Genomic DNA, 17,782 nt, shown 5'->3' with positions numbered 1-17,782 from the left:
TCTTTTTAAAGGAAGGGCTTAATCACATGTATTGCCCTAAATATTATCAAATCCCAATACATCATCATGAGCATTCAGAATAGTAGCATTTAAAAAAAAAATAGTCATCTGGTCTAGTGGTCTTTCATCCTGGCTCATATTGCAATCATCTGGGAGATTATTAATCAATATGTCAATGCCTGATCTTCTCTCTAAAGCTGTCAGATTTTACAAATGAACACACACGACATCCAGTTACATTTGAGTTTCAGAAAAGTTTGCGATATTTGGGTGTTTGAAAGCAGGTATCTGGGCAACTCAAGAACATCCACTCAACTGAAACCTCTCTTCTGAGAAAAACAGGTTTTCTTTTTCTTTCTTAACTAAAATCTTCTATACTTTATAATTCCTCCAAATCGTAGAGATGCACTAGTTTGATATTTCATAGCCAGCCAAAGTCCACTTGGAAAAGACCTAAGTTGATGTAGGTGATGAGCCACTGCAATGATTAGTAGAGCACAGGTCAAGGGGGCACTGGGTGTTTATAAGGCATTCAGTTCCAAGCTTATCAGCTGCCTTAGGAGGAAGAAATCGTTCAGATGAATCCAATTTTGGTCCTACTGCTGTGTCTCTCGTGTTTGCTCCTCCTTTCACACCTGAAACAGAGCTATGGGAAAGGGAGGAGATTTCCAATAATTGGAAGAGGAGTGGGGCCAGGAGGGAGCCCTTCAGTAGATCATCATAGCTCTACTGAATCTGAATTCCCAGGGCCAGAGCCCAGGAACACGCATTTTGAAAGCCCTTCCTGATGATTCTGGACTGTCAGCTTGGGCACTGGTTCCCAGGCAGGCACCAGGAGATGACACATTCATTAGTTTAGTTGGGCCAAACAGGATTTGAATTCTGCTTTTCTACTTTTTAGAGTTGTGGCCCTGGGTCAGATCCATAAACTCTCTGAATGTCAGTTTTGTCATATGTAGAATGGGGATAAATAACCTTATCTTGAGAGTTTGTTAAAAGCGTGGTTGGAATAGGGTTTGTAAGAGGTTCCTAGACTTAAGTCTAGCACACACTGGGCATCCCATGAATACCAGATTATGGGGACTATATATACAAGAAATGTTTGATATTGTGGGTGCAGATTAAGAATCAGTGGTACACAGGGATATCAATCTGAGTTACATACATCCATTCCAGGCCAAAGAAATATCGGTGTGATTAAAGTTTCCCCAGTTGTTTGGTTTCCCAGCTAGCCAAAGTCTATGGCCCCGTGTTCCCAGTGCATTTGGGCATGAAGCCCTCCGTGGTGTTGCATGGGAATGAAGCCGTGAAGGAAGCTCTGATTGACCATGGGGAGGAGTTTTCTGGAAGGGGATCTTTCATAGTGTTAGAAAAAGGTCATCAAGGACTTGGTAGGTATGTGTGTGTGTGTGTGTGTGTGTGTGTGTGATAGTAGCCTACAAAGGACCAGATTAAATTCATGTTCAAATATCAGAATACCACACCACAGAAGGCATTCACTATTTGAATACTGATTGTTTTTTTTTTTACTTTCTTTCTTTCTTTTTTCTCCAAAGATCTTTTAATAGGTAGTTTTGTTCACATACCATGCAACCCATCCAAAGTGTACAATGGACAGCTCTCAGTAAAATCACAGAGTTGTGCATGGATAACCACAATCAATTTTAGAACATTTTCAGTACTCTGAAAGAAAAACTCCATATCCCTTTTACCCTATCGTTGACACTTAGCATTGTTAAGTAACTTTTTTACAATTGATGAAAGAATATTAAATGTTACTCTTAATTATAGTCCATAGTTTACATTGGACATATTTTTCCCATATACTACCGTATTATTAACACCTTGTAATAGTGATGGACACGTTATAGTTCGTGAAAGAACATTCTTTATTTGTACTATTAACCAGAGTCATCATCCACAATGGGCTCACTGTTCTCTACAGTGCCATGTTTTATCCTCTAGCTTTCCTTCTAATGACATACATGACCCTAAACTTACCCTTTCGATGACATTCATACACATAGTTCAGTGCTGTTAATTAAATTTCCAATAGCATTCCATCACTCCTATCTATTTCCAGACATTTACAGTCAACTTAATTAGAATTTCTGTACAAATGAACATCAGTTTCCCAGTCTCTATCCATATTCTCTATCCATACTTCTAAAGTTTACTAGGAGTTTCTATCTCCTAGTAAACTTTATTCTAGACTCTAACTCGGTAACTTTACTTATTATAATAAGTTCAAGGTAGTGCAATTACACAATATTTGTCTTTTTGTGTTTGGCTTATTTCACAACATAGTGTTCTCAAGGTTAATCCATGTTGCCACATGAATCAAGACTTCATTCCTTCTTACAGCTGAGTAATATTCTATGGCATGTATGTACCACACTTGGTTTATCCTTTCATTGGTTGATGGACACCAAATAATGCCACCATGAGCGTAAGTGTGAAAATGTCTGTTCACATCTCTGCTTTCAGTTCTTCTGGGTGTATTCCTAGTAGCCTGATTGCTGGATCATAAGACAATTCTATTCTTAGCTTCCTAGGAAATACTAAACTGTTTTCCACAGTGTGTACACCTTTTTACTTTTCTACCAGCAGTGAATGAGTTCTCTACATCCTCTCTGACACTTGTAGTTTTCTGTTTTTTTTTTCAATAGTGGTCTCTTTAGTAATTGTGAAATGATCACTCGTTGTGGTATTGACTTTTATTTCCCTATTAGCGCATTACATTGCATATCTTTTTGCGTGTTTTTTTAGCCATTTGTATTTGCTTTTTGGAACAATGTCTATTCAAGCCTTTTTCCCATTTTTAGAACGAATTGTCTTTTTATTGTTGAGTTATAGGATTTCTTTGTATATTCTGGATATTAAACCCTTATTGATATGTGGTTTCCAAATATTTTCTCCTATTTTGTAGGCTGCCTGCACTTTCCTTTCCTGCCCAGCACATGGCAGTCCTCAGATACCTTTTCCTCTGCCATCTATACTTTCCCTCCACTGCCACACACACAACTCTATTCTTATTCTTGGAAAGGAGCTTCCAGGTCTTTCTCCATCTGTAGCAGCCAGCCAGGGGCCAGACCCAAAGTGGCTCACCTTGAGGGAGGTGAATGGCCACCAGACACCCCTTTTGAGAAAGTTACTCAAGTTTTGTTTTTTCATTAAAAAATTTTTATTTTGAAATATTTTCAAAATTACAGGACAGTTGCAAAAATAATACCAACCCCACACAGAGAACTCCAAAATAACCTATTGAATCATCAAAACACCACCACCTTTGGTCTTTCTTCTATCCCATCACAACCAAGTAGAAAGACATCATTATTTCCATGCTTATGTATCTGTATCCTACCCCTCCACACTTTTACCCTAGCTCACTATTTTACTGTATTTATTTATTTGTTTATGTGTTCTTCCTCCACACTATAACATTGAGCCTTGAGGGCAGGGCCATATCTTACTAAGCACCTTGCAGGGACCTAATAAATATTTGTTGAATAAACAAATATAAATCAAAGCCCATCAAATGATCTGAACAATCATTCGAGCATCTGATTTATAAAAAAATGCAACAAATCTTTAAGTGATATAAAATACTTTTAAAACAGCATCAAAAAGTGAGCCCATTTCATAACACTCAATTAGCTCATAACAGTATGTTTAATGAACTACTAACAGAGAAAGTCAGTTGAACGAAGGCAGAGACACTTTGTCTTGTAGGGACTAGAATCGAGGGGCTCCCTAATCATCTGGCATCCATTTGATGTTGTACCTATGGTTAGAAATGTACACGATAGGCACTCAGGGCGTCTTTTGTATTCTTTGCTTAAAGTCCCAGACAGTTGTGGCCATAATATAACCCTTGTGCTGAGTTACTCTCTGTACTAAGCAGTCATCTGCCTAGGTTCCTTTATGTGTGCATGGCAGTCATTCAGATTTTGGATCCTTAGTGATCCTTAGAGCCATTCGAATCTTCTGTCCCAATTTCTCAGTTTCAGCCATTACACAGTCAGTTATACGAAGGATACACTTGGCATACAAACAGTCCATCATTGACTGCACTAAATCCAGTTCGGCTTTAATGGAAAAGCTGATAAAATTGGTATGGACAAGGATGTGGTGAGGAGGGCCCAGCTGTGTATTGTATTGGAAGAATAAGCCGGAAGCGTGTTGGGGCACTTCTCTTTTCTTGAGTGCTCTGGGATCTTTCCTTTCTTTGTTTTTAGGTTATAATCTGTCCTTTTCTTAAGCCTCTGATTTTTGGGACTAAGCATTTGTTTCATGGTCGCATGCTTGCTTGTTATCTTTTGCTGACCCATGTTCATGGCGCACTCTCACTCTCATTTCTGGAATTACCCACGGTGCGACCCTTTTAGCCATTCACATGCTGTTTTTGAATACTCAGTTTTTTTTTTTTTTACCCCAGCTTCTCAGCCTCTTCATCTTGTTCTTCCCTGGATGCTGCGGAGTGCTCCCCTGGCCTCCAGATCCTCAGAGCAGTTGTTTCAGATGGTTTCTGACTGTCCAGTAGCTGTTTTTGTAGGAGGAGTGAGTCCTATAGCTTCCTGATCTGACATCTTCCACTAGATATCATTGGATCCTTTTGAAACATGGAAAAATATAACTCAGCTTTTAATTTTGGACAATTAGGGATAAGGATAAAGAGGTAGAAGGAGAGGATTAAGTAGAAGTAAAGAATGGTGGGGCATGACCTCAGAAAGGATGTAGTCTACCTTGTCCTTCCCTTAAGGACCCCTTCCTGCCTCTAGATGGAACAAACAGAGCCTTGATAGTTGCACGCTATTTACACTGAAATTATTTACACCAATTACACTAAGGCCTAGAACTTCCCTGTCCTGGTCTTAAATCATCTATTACGAAAAGATGAATAAAAATTACCATGTGGAGTGGACCACAGCAAGAAGCCTTAAGAGTTCTTAAAATGGGTATTTGTTCAGTCCAGATTAGGGCGGATGTGGGACCAGGTTATCTGAATGGTCACATGAAGCAGTTTCCCCTCCTTTTGGAACTGGCATCCTATAACCATGGTTGACAAGGCAGACCCTCGAGTCCACCTACATGGCTTCCTTGACTATGTGGTCTGCGTATGTAGCTGCGTAACTTTGGGTGAGTTCCTTCATGATTCTCTGTCTTACACATTCATATGTAAAAATGGGAATAGTAATAGCACCCACTTCCTAGGGCCTTTACTAGGATTAAACGAGACACCCCTGTTTAGTTGGCAGAACAGAACTGGACATAATAATATTGGAGATGTTTGTACTGTTCACCTGGATCCCTGTGAACCTACCCAGGTCTTCACAGCTGAGAAGAGATGACAGTTGCTCTTCCGTAGAGTTCTCATAGCTCAGTCCTGCAAACCTTCCTGTTCTTCTGTTGTCCTACCTCAAGGAAGCTCACTTGGCTCTTACACATTCTTTAGATTGTGAAGCTTCCAAGGCAGAAGATATAGAAGAATATGGAGTACGAGTAAAATGTCTTTGTGAAGAGTTGAGAGAACTTACCCCTTCTCAGCAAAATTCCCTGCAGAAAATACTCCGCCAGTGCAAATTTCAGGTTGACCAGATTTCAGGAGAGAATTCGTCTAAGAGCTGATGGTGCTTTTCTCACAGTGAGATCTTGGGCCAGGCATTTACCTCTCTGAGCCTCAGAGTCACATCGGACAATAATGCCTGCCTGTTGGTTTGATGAGGTTCAGATGGGCCAATGGACGAAATATCCCTCCTGTAGTATGTGTGTGTATTGTGGGTGATGGGAGCATTACAAATGTCAACTGGAGCATCACTGGCAGAGGTCGGCCATGGGCATGCCATCCAGGTCTTCCCTCCTAGGACCTCCTACCTGAAACACCACATTGTACTAGATTTCTATGTCTGCTAATACAAATTACCCAAAAATTAGTGGCTTAAAACTTCACACATTTCTTATCTTACAGTCTGAATGTATCCGACATTTCGGTAGACACATCTACTAACCACAATGGCAAAAACTCTCTTCATTTAAGGGCTCGTATGATTATATCTACCCTATAAACCAGGATATTTTCTCCGTCTCAAGGGCCTTAACGTAATCAGATCCGCAAATCCCTTTGCCATGTCAGGTAACATGGTCACAGGTTCCAAGTTTAGGAGGTAGACATGTGGGGGCCATTATTCTGACCCCCACACCTTTGAGGGAGGATTTTCTCCTGTTTCCCATCCTGGTAGGAATCATTTTCACCAGTGGAGAAATGTGGAAGCAAATGCGGCGCTTCTCGCTCATGACCCTGCGGAATTTCGGGATGGGGAAGAGGAGCATCGAGGACCGCGTCCAGGAGGAAGCCCGCTGCCTTGTGGAGGAGCTGAGGAAGACCAACGGTGGGTGACTCCTTCCTCTGTCACTGCCTCACCACACTCATCTCTCCTCTGCTACGGCCTGGGAAGAACTGCAGCAGCTGCTGAACTTTCTGAGGAATAGCTAAGTTAGCCCTCAGCTGGGGGGCAGGAAGCTTCTCTACGTGGGTGCCCATGTGATTGTAGGTACAGTGAGGATATAAAAGCCTCAATTAATTGCATCATTATCCAAGCTTTGACTTTTTTAACTCAAAATATCCTGATGGTAGGAAATTATGAGATATATTTTCATTATCACAAAAAATAGGGACAAACAAAATCCTGGGCCAGCAAGTAAGAATTTTAGGCTTTGGAGCCAAGAGGCAAAATGAGGGATATCATGGGTGTACTTTGTAACTGTTGGACCTGTAACTATTTAAAATATACCCCTGAAAAATGTAAAAACCATTCTAAGCTCACAGATCTTCAAAAACCCACAAGTTAGAGATATCCTTGTAGAGTAGAGTTTTAAAATAATAAATGTAAGTGCTTTAATTATTCACTACTGTTCTTTTTCAGGTATTTCAAGATAACTTTAAAAATTAATGAAGATACACATACATAATGACCAATGTGACAACTTACAACAACTCACTGTGTCTGACTCTGGCAGCTTTTACCTGGAGGGCAGATTGTGGGAGGAGGGTCACCCTGGAGAGGACTTTCCCAGGGAGGATTTCCCAGCTAAGGCAGGGGCAGGGACCCATGAAGGGAACACAGATCAGTGCCAGAAAGCCCTGGGCGGAGTCAGGAAAGGGGCCTTAAAGCCTTTGGGTCAGCTTCCCAGAGCTGCATTTTCATGGCCTGCCCAGCAGATGGCAGACTTCAGTGAACTTTGCAGTGTTGGGAAGTCCTCATCTGTCAACTTCCATCTTTTTCCTCCTATCAGTGATGGGGTTGAAACAATGGTTGCGGGTCCCTGCGTAGGACGGACTGAAACTGCAGTTCAGAGCTGAGACCCAGAGAGTCAATTTGCTGATCAAAAGCCATGATCAGTGCTCAGCCATACCCTCTCTCAGCCCATTCTTCGGGAAAAGGGTTTTGATGTCCATTTCCATCTGCAGAACTAGTCAGGGACCAGACCCCTGCTGTCTCTCCTCAAGAGTGGGGTGTGGGCTCCTGGCTGCTATGTAAAAGTTACTCACAGTTTTACCACAGTTTCTCAGTTTCTTTGTCCTGCTCTTCCCTGAGTGCTGAGGAGTGCTCCCCGGGCCTCCAGAGCCCCAGAACAGTTGTTTCAGACTGTTTCTGCCTGTCAGCGAGCTGTTTTTGTGGGAGAAGTAGCTCCCTCTGCTGCCATCTTCTTATCCATATAAGGGATATTAGAAATAACTTCACTTATTACGTGTTTGGTTTGCCTGCAGATTCACAGGGTTACAGATAGTGGGAGTAAGGCAGCAGTGCCAGGCTGAGCCATACTGGAGCCTGAAGCCACAGAAAATACGTCCACCCCTATATTCAAGTTTTAATGGTTATTTTTTTAATGGTTAATGGTTTTTATAAAAATATTATTGATGAATTTGCTTCCTTTAAACTCAAGAACGTAAAATTAGGATCAATTCTGTTTTTGTTATAAATAAAATATTTACCTTGAAATTGAGAATTTTCATTTACCAAGTTTTCAGTTTGAAATGTTGCAACTACCTTTATCTTATGAAAAATATGACCATTACACAGACAAAAAATTGTTGTTATTCACTTTGTCATTTATTTTGGCATTAATTTTGATCTTTTGAAATATTGCATAAAATAAGCTTTTTCTTAATTGGTGAGATTTTGTTGCCTCCTTAAATTTTGTACTCAAGAGGAATGCTTCACTCATTTCACCCTAGGTTCACTCCTGAAAGTCAGATGGGTTAAGTGGATGTTTGGAAAATATTATTACGTTGTTTAGGATGGAACAATGAGTTCAGTTATTCAGGTAAAAGGATATGTTTGATTTAATAGCCCCTTTTAAAAAATGGGATTTTCAGGTGGTAATGGCTTCAAAACTTCTAAAAGTTAAATGTGCTGTTATCTCAAAAAACCATTCGATTTATTGTTTGTATTAATTAATAACACTATTTCTTTCTGTTTAGGTTCTCCCTGTGATCCCACTTTTATCCTAGCATGTGCTCCCTGCAATGTGATCTGCTTCATCATTTTTAAGAATCATTTTGAGTATAATGATGAGTGTTTTCTTAATTTGTTGGATAAATTCAATGAGAATTTCAAGATTGTGAGCTCAACATGGATCCAAGTGAGGTTAAGACCCTTTCTTCAGGAACTATTTATGCTCTTGTACTGGAAAGTTCAAAATTCTTCGTGGACCAAGCTGTGATATACAGTATCTGAACAACAAAATGTTGCTCAGGGCTTAAAGTGATAGAGTATACATCTTGGAAAGTCTCTGGTAATCATTTGTTCCAATCCCTGAATATTATGAATGAAGAAACTAATGCCCAGAAATGCTAAGCAAAGTTTTAAGGTAGGTCATGCAAGAAGCTCGAGTGGAAAGTAGGGATGGAGCCAAGTCCACTGGCTCCCTATTTAGTGATGTTTTCACTGTGTCCATTGTCCCCATGTCCACATAGATGGCTCTGGGCTCTCCAGGCGCATGCCTGTAGTCCTCAGTGAGCATCCAATCCCTGTGAACACCTCACAGGTACCCTAATCAGACGTCTTTACTCTTCTACTGTGAAGCAGGGGCAATGTTCTACCTGGTTGTAATGCAGGACTGCAACACCCTACTTTGTGATGTGGAAGAAAGGGAAGTTTGGGGCAACAGGTACTTATATAAATATGAAAATATGATTAGAGAGTAACGTGCTACCACTGGTGCATTAGCTACCAGGGGTCCAGAAATCTGGGTTAGGGATGTTCAAGTGGTGGAGTGTGAGTATTAATTATAGGTACATATCACACTTTTACCCTCTGCTAAAATACCATGTCTCACACTCACCCTAAACCTCAATTAATGGTGTGACTTTATAGTAATCACTTAATCTCTTGATCCAAGGCCAATTCAAGTATAAAGTATGGAGCTCCGTTTTCTGATATATTTAGACCCTTCTCATTTTTAATCTATGGTATTAGTGATAGCCTGGTGGAAGTAGAAGGAGAAGTGACCAATTTTGTGCTCTATAACAAATTTCCAAATCTGTGTTATTCTGTCCTTATCTGCAAAATTTGGATCACCTATAATTGCTACCATCCTGAAACTCAGGATTGCAGTGAAAATGCCGATGCAGGAATGTGAAAATTGATCGAAGGAAATGACATTGTCTGTAATCATCTAGTATGATTCCTCCCTTGAATTCTCTGTCAGTGTACAGAATTGTTTTGTGTGTATAGTATGAGGTTCTCTCTCAAGCAATAGGCCATTGCCTAGCATAATGGTTAGTATTCACGGCTGTGCTCAAATGTATTTTCATTGAATAAATGACTTTCCTCTTTTAGGTCTGCAACATATTTCCCATCATCACATATTTTTTTTACCAGGAATTCATAACAAGTATTTTAAAAATAAATATTACTTACATAATTTTATTTTGGAGAAAGTAAAGGAGCACCAAGAATCCCTTGATATTAATAATCCTCAAGACTTCATTGATTGTTTCCTGATCCAAATGGAAAAGGTAGGATGTGAACAAATGGTTGACTATCAAGGTTATATAATACATTAAGAAGTCCAGTACATTTAGCTTACTTGGTAAACACTACTTGATAAGTAGTTAGACCTTGCTGAAGGGTCAGTGCCATGGGTCACATATTTTTTAAATGTGAATGGTTAAAAATTAGGAATCCTTATGCCTAATCTGGATGTGTTGATAATAAATGGAAGAAAGGTAGTTATAATCAAGCACATTGTACTCTTTAGGAGAAATGAGCATAACTATGAAATGCAGTTCAATATGCTACCCAGTGATGAGTGGAGGTAGTGTATCAGAGAGTAAGAACAATGAGCATAGCCTAGGACGTCTACTTGTATATCCCTAGCTTTGATTAGGTATTGAAAGGAAATTGAAAGAAAATGAGGATGTAAATTGAAAATGAGGAACAGGTGAGGGGATTTCCAGTGGCATGGGCAATAGAGGTCCAGAGGTGTCGGCTATCAAAGAGATGGAAGAGGGAGGTTTAAATGGGTTTCCTAAAATAGGAGTTTGGTCAGAGGTTGGTGTTTTTGAAGAAAGTTGAATACTGGGTTGGAAATCTTAGATTATTTTTAGATAACAGTTTGAATAAACATGGAGGTGTTTGAGGAAAATTATTTCTGGTGTTCTGAAGGATATGGATGTCTGGGAGAATGAAGTTTGAGGGATAGCTGGATTATTTTTCATTTTGGCATGATAGAAATCCTGATGGGGGATTGCAGAGAATGTGGTAGAAGCTGAAATAACACGGTGTTTGCTTAGCTTGCTGGATTCTGAAGGTGTCAAGTGAACCAGAGACTCCATGAGTGTTAGGTGTGTTTCTCCCATAGCAACATGCCCAAGTCTAGTCAATACCTCAGTAATAGGGTCAGGTACCTGGATACTTTCCCTTTTCCTCCAACTTTCCTAGCATATTGTCCCACCTTCATCCTCACATGCATGTTGAAAGAAGGAGGACGTAGGAAACCAACGTCTTCGCCCTTTTATTTCATTGTCAGAAATGATATTTAATCATTTAATAATCACATTTAATTATGTAAACCAAGTCTGGGTGTGTGAGGGTGTGTTGAGAGTTGGGTGAGAAATTAAAATTTAATTTTTACAGTCAATATGTAACAGTTGAACACACACATTTATCTCTTTCCATTACAAGTCCTTCTAAAATAATTACAAAGCACATTTTAAAAAGTAAATATTTGCAAAGACAAAAGAAGAGTGGGAGAAAAAGAAGATTTAAATGCAGATTTGTAATGTAGAAAATAATGATAATTTCAGCAGAGTGGCTAAAACAGGAGTCCTTCTCATATTACATTCTCCAATTTTTAGCTTTGCTGAATTTTACACTCCTGAGTACCTTTAAATGAATTGTTATTTAATATGCTGACAAATTAATTTGTAAAATAATTGTATCACATTATTCCTAGGAAAAGCACATTCAGAATTCTAAATTTTTCATTGAGAACTTAGTAATCACAGCAAATAATCTCTTTGTGGCTGGGACAGAGACAACAAGCACAACCCTGAGATATGGACTCCTACTGCTGCTGAAACATCCAGAGGTCACAGGTATGACAGTAGAAATGAGCAAGTCATGGTAGTCCCAATGTAGAAAAGAGTCATTATGTGAATTTATTTATCTCCAGCTTCATCTTTTCGGTGGCTCCCAATGGTGACAAAGATACACTAGAACAGAGAGAAAAAAAATGTGTGGGTCTTAGGAAAAGTGACAACTCTCTCAGCTGTGATGCAGGTCTTGACTCCAAGGGAAAGAGCCTGGGGCAGGCACAAATTGATGTAGGAAGGGGTATTTGTTGGTAAGGAAAAGGACCAGTCCAGGTTCAGGTGTTCTTCTGCCGGGCATGTGTTCTGGGTATCTCTTATGAACCCCCTTCTTGCCTAAAAAGCTAAGTTTAGCTCTTGATCTGAAAATAATAATATGCAGACACTGCATTATGAGTCTTTAGAATGTGGTGTTTTCTTCTTTTCCCATCAATTTTTATTTGTGTCTCATCAGCTAAAGTCCCGGAAGAGATTGACCGTGTGGTTGGGAGACACTGCAGTCACTGCATGCAGGACAGGAGCAGCATGCCCTACACGGACTCCGTAGTACACGAGATCCAGAGATACATTGACCTCCTTCCCACCAGCCTGCCCCATGCAGTGACACAGGACACTCAGTTTAGAGGGTATCTCATCCCCAAGGTGAGTCTAGTGTGTTTCCTGCACTCCCTGTAAATGCCCTTGAAGTGCCCATTGGCACAGTATAATTGCAAGAATTCAGTCAGTTCTCAACTATAACAAAATGGAAGGAGGAGTGAGTCACTGAGGGGACATCGCTAGAAGACTGGTTTGGGCAGATGTATAAGGTTAAGGGTCTGTTTCTTAACTTCATTGTGCCTGGAATTTATTGAGTATGGCAGCTCTTGATAACTTCTTAAATTTTTATAGCCTTTTAACTGTCCTTCCTCTGAATACATGGCATTTTACAAGTTGAAAAATATATACCCACTACACTTTATTTTAGAATCACATATTTAGCATGTATGAAAGTCAATTCCACGTGTTCACAATTGGAGATATGATGAGTTGTGGTACACCCATGTCATGGAATACTTTGCAGCTATTTGGAGGATCATCTGGAGCTTTCCTAATAGAAAGATAGATGTGTTTATGCTACAATGCTAACTGAAAAGAGCTGAATATAAACAGTATGTAAAATATGATCACTTTTTAAAAGTTTTTCCCCATGAATTTATTATGTATATACTATAACAGATACTTTGGAAGAATTATACAGTGAAAATCTAGCTCTCTCTTATTCAGATCCTACAGCTAACATGTATTATATTTGTTTTTATCACATATTTCTCTTTGTTTCTATATGCATCCATCAGTCATTGTTATATTTGATGCATTGCAAAGAAAATTAAAGACTTCAGTTTATTTTACCTGTACATACTTCAGTGTGGTATCATTTAGTACAGTTCCCTATTTGTTTGAAGTCCTTTCTTTAACTGTTGAGGTAAAATTTACATGCCATGAACTACACGAACCACACTTGTGTCTTTCAATGAATTGTGACAAATGTATACAGCAGTTTTTACTCAGAACCCTATCAAAACATAGAAAAAATTACTACCATCTTTGACTGTTCCCTCATGCCCGTTCTTTTGGTCTCTACTCTACCCAAAGACCTTCATGATTTTTCTTTAACCAAAGAATAGTTGTATAATTTCATTTAAGTAGAATTCTACCATATGTGAGTGTTCTACTGTGCTAGCTGCCAGAATGCAATGTACCAGAGACAGAATGGCTTTTAAAAGGGGAAATTTATAAAGTTGCAAGTCCACAGTTCTAAGGCCACGAAAATGTCCCAACTAAAGCAAGGCTATAGAAATGTCCAATCTAAGGCATCCAGAGAAAGGTACTTTGGTTCAAGAAGGCCAATGACATTCAGGGTTTCTCTCTCAACTAGAAAGGCACATGGTGAACATTGTGGCATCTGCTAGCTTTCTCTCCTGATTTCTTCTTTCATGATGCTTCCCGGGGATCACTTTCCTTGTTCATAGCCCAAGATCTTGGGCTGTGTGGCCTCTGTTTCATTGCTCTAAAAAGGACTCTGTCCAAAATGTTTCTTCTTTTAACAGATTCCATTAAACTAATCACGACCCACCTGGAATGGGTGGAGTCACATCTCCCTCTAATCAAAAGTTAATACCCACAACTGGGTGGGTCACATCTCTGTGGGAACAATCAAAATGCTCTCAGCCAACAGTACTGAATGCCAATTAAAGACATGGCTTTCTGGGGTCCATAAGAGATTCAAATCAGCACAGTAAGTATGTAGCCAAGAAGTGTAAGGCTTCTTATTCAGGATAAGAGTTTTGAGATTCATACATATTATTGAATGCATGAATACTTTGTCTTGGTATTGCTGATTGATTTTCCATTGCATAAATATACTGCAATTTATTTATCCATTTTCCTGATGGTGGACACCAAGACTGTCTCCAGAATGGGGACATTTTGAATAATTTGTTCTTTTTCATGTCTTTCAATTTTTCATTTCTCTTGGTTAATTACCAAGCCTGGCATTACTGGACTATACATTGGGGGTATGTTTAGTTTTATTAAGAAAGTTATAGGAAATTTTCCTAGTTGGATGTGCCATTTTTTACTTGAAAAAGTATATAGGCAGGTGGTGCAAGTGTAGTTCATTGGTCGAATTCATGCCTGCCATGTGGGAGACCCAAGTTTAATTCCTGGTCCATGCACTTCCCCCAAAACAAAAAAAACAAACAAATAAAATTCAACAAACAACCCAAATCCAACAAATGGTGTTGCAATTATGAGATAATAACATGGAAAAATCATGAAATGTGACTACACCAGACAGTATACTAAAGAAATATATATGTGAGAGTCCTGGTTCTGCATCCTCCCTGATATTTGGTGGTGTTAGTCTTTTAGATTTTAGCTATTTTGGCTGGTGTATAGAGGCATTTTGCTAAGGTTTAATTTCCATTTCCCTAAGGGCTAATGATGTTTAACATTTTTTCATGTACTTGTTGGTAATATCTTCTTTTCTGAAGTGTCTCTTCAAGCATTTTGCCCATTTTATAATTTTTTGTCTTGTTATAATTAAGTTATAGGAGATATTTTCATCTTAGATACCAATCCTTTGTTAAACATGTACTGTGCATATTTTCTCCCCATTTGTTCCTGACCTATTTTTTATTTTTATTTTTTGGCACAGGTAGGGTCCAGGAATTGAACCTACATCTCTGGCATGGCAGGCAAAAATTCTGCCACTGAGCCACCTTATTTCTTTTAACAATAGCTTTTGGCAGACAGACAATTTTGATTTTGGAAAAGTCTAATTAATGAATTTGTTCCTTCATAGTTACTGCTTACTGTGTCCTAAGATAAGTTTGTCTATGGCTAATTCACAAACATTCTCTAATTCTTTCATCTGGAGTGTTATAGTTTTAGGTTTTATGTTTAGGTCCATCTTGAATTAATTTTCGTGTATGGTGTCAGGTATGTGTTGATAAACTTTTTAAAGATGTGGATATGGAATTGTTTTGGCACCATTTGTTGAAAGACTTTCTTTTCCATATTGGATTGATTAGTCTTATTTTAATTGACTGTATGACATTATAGAAATCAATTAATCTTGGGATGCAGAATGAGAGTTTGGGTAATATGTTTTGTAATTGAACCCAGGATACCTGGGATATTGTTTAGGCTCTGGTCCTTAATGGTTCTATGGGGTTGGGAATGCTACTTCCTTTACTTAGAAATAGGTTTTCTTATTTATAAATTAAGGATATTGGGCTAGTGATTTTCAGTGATTCCTCCAGCTCCATGTGCTCCTTATAATGAAGTGTCTCTGTTCATTCCAGAGAACGACTGTTTTAGTGTCACTGAGTTCTGTCCTGCATGACAACAAAGAATTACCCAGCCCATGTCAGCTTGGCCCTGGCCAGTTCCTGGATGAAAGTGGAAACTTTAAGAAGAGTGACTACTTCATGGCTCTCTCAGCAGGCAAGACTGATTCTTTTGTCCATCTGAAAGAATAGATCTCTTGGAGAAAAGGAGGGGTTTTCTGGGGTGGTGAGGACTGCTCTCTATAGTAATCCTAAGCACCATTCCCAATGCCTCAGCTCTTTTTTATTTCATGACAACTCTTCGTTGTAGGACCAGTTCAGTGTTACCTTAGGGTCTGGCCTTATTTCTTACAAAGGCAAGGCAGGAGGAGTCTGGAGTAACTGAATCTCTGACCAGGGAGTCTCCTGTATTCCATGGCATTTAATGCCTGATTTGGGCTCAATGTTGTACATACCAGTAAAACTGGGACAGATCCTGCCCTCTGGTGCCACATTTCAACAGCGGGGAAGGATAAACAACAGGAGGATTATGTCTTGGGCTGATCCATGCTTCAATGGAAACATTAATGTGAAGCTGAAGAAAACCCAGAGAAGAAACGTTTCTACTGTGAGAGGAATTTAGAGAGATTTTCCCACGGGAAAGGAAATGATTGAAGCTGGGTCCTGAATGCAGGGGTAGAGAAGGGGAATTGTGCATTTCAACCAAAGGAAACAGAATGAGATTAGTTTTACCACTGGCTGCCTTATTTGGGAATTGTTGAGTGCTGAGTGTGGCTGTACCTGCAGGTAGAGGGTAGGAAGCGTGGAAGGAAAGAGCACGGACTCTAAGACGGGCGACAGAATATGAACGCCTCACAATTGAAAGTAATCGTATAGACCACATAAGGAGAGCCATGTAGAGTGGTTAAATAGGGGAGTGCAGTAGTTTGCAAGACCTCTAGCAATCACAGGAGAGGTTTGAACCTTTTGTTAAAATCTGTTCCATAAACAGAAGGAGAAACACAATTGCACAGCCCCTTTCATTTGTCTACTGCTCCATCCCTTTGACAGATCAACATGTGGGTCATTCTGGAAAGCCCAAATCCCCAAAGCTGAACAGTTTCATTATGTGAATGTTTATTTAAATTCCTTTTGTTGGGCAAATATTACAGAAGGTAAGGTCAGGAAGTGCATCCTTTCATCTATCCATCCATCTACACATCCACTGACACACTCACCTAGTAATTCTTGAAATAGTTATGGGAATTCACTTGGTGCCATTTCAGAAACAGGATTCAAAGAGAAAATAATTTTTGTTTTCTTTATAGGAAAACGAATCTGTGCTGGGAGAGCCTAGAGCACATGGAGCTGTTTTTATTCCTGACCACCATTTTACAGAATTTCACCCTGAAATCTAGGGTTGAGCCTAAGGACATTGACCTCACCCCAGCTTCCACTGGGATAGTCCAAGTGCCACCCTTGTTCCAGCTCTGCTTCATTCCTGCCTGAAGAAGGGGAGACCAGCTGCGTGTGTTCTGTTGTCTGCAGCTACCCTTCCTCTGGGGTATTGTACTTCCCACTACCTTGGACACCTTTTCTGGATTCTTTTCCTGCCCTGTTTCTCCTCATCATTAACTATCTAGTGATAGTTCTCTCTAGAGAACTCTCTCTTTCACCAAGAAAGAGAGAACACTGTTCCCTTGGAGTGGGAGGCTAGACAGTTTTCAAGAACTGGATGAGCAAAGGGAAGAGTACTGAAGATGGAAGTCAAGCAATAGGATGTGTCCATTAAGGAGATCATCTCCTGAGTGTACTGTTGAGGCCAGGTAGAACATGTTGTATGTGTATTCTGCAGAAGCCAAGGTGAGGGAGGTCAGGGGCCTAGACACAAGGAGAAACTTATGTAAAAAATAGGTAAGCTAAGGAGAAGTTAAGACCATCTTAGTTAGTAACCTAGTAGGTAGGAGATTTCTTACCTTACACTGTTTTCCTGGATCACAAAGTTCAGGCAAAATTCAACACTGTAAGTCTCCCGTTTTGTTCAAGATGATGATATTTGTTTATCACTGAACAATTCAGAGGGTCATAGATCTGAGTGGGGTGAAGCATTATCAAAAAATGTTCCACTGAGGATTTCTGATGCTGCTGTTCCTAGAAAACCAGTTGAACCTCTTAGTATTAGCAATAATGGTCAGTTGCTTCAGGATCTGCCTTCTTCAAAAAGGGATGCTAGTCTTCCTTAGTGACTCAGTCAAACAACTTCCTGAGGAGAAATCTTGTCTGATGCAGTAATGAGACCTTCAATGTATATGTTAAGTTGTTGAGTTTAGCTTGCAGTGCTTCTTCAAATCGTGGGGCAAGGTCAGCTGCAAGGCAA

General features: G+C 39.6%; 2 pseudogenes across 1 annotated transcript; one reads left to right on the top strand and one right to left on the bottom strand.

Annotated features, from left to right (window-relative positions):
• Positions 1 to 578: 578 nt before the first annotated feature.
• Positions 579 to 16,962, top strand: LOC143653166 (cytochrome P450 2C18-like; annotated as a pseudogene). Its single transcript, XR_013161134.1, has 9 exons — positions 579 to 691; positions 1,204 to 1,391; positions 6,240 to 6,389; positions 8,483 to 8,643; positions 9,843 to 10,021; positions 11,461 to 11,602; positions 12,051 to 12,238; positions 15,442 to 15,583; positions 16,734 to 16,962. The product of XR_013161134.1 is annotated as a cytochrome P450 2C18-like (transcript).
• On the bottom strand, positions 3,736 to 4,331 carry LOC143653165 (rRNA-processing protein FCF1 homolog pseudogene; annotated as a pseudogene).
• Positions 16,963 to 17,782: the final 820 nt, after the last annotated feature.

This window comes from Tamandua tetradactyla, chromosome 13, assembly GCF_023851605.1.
Source record: "Tamandua tetradactyla isolate mTamTet1 chromosome 13, mTamTet1.pri, whole genome shotgun sequence".
Classification (NCBI taxonomy): Eukaryota; Metazoa; Chordata; class Mammalia; order Pilosa; family Myrmecophagidae; genus Tamandua; species Tamandua tetradactyla.
This window is presented reverse-complemented; position numbering and strand designations above follow the sequence as displayed.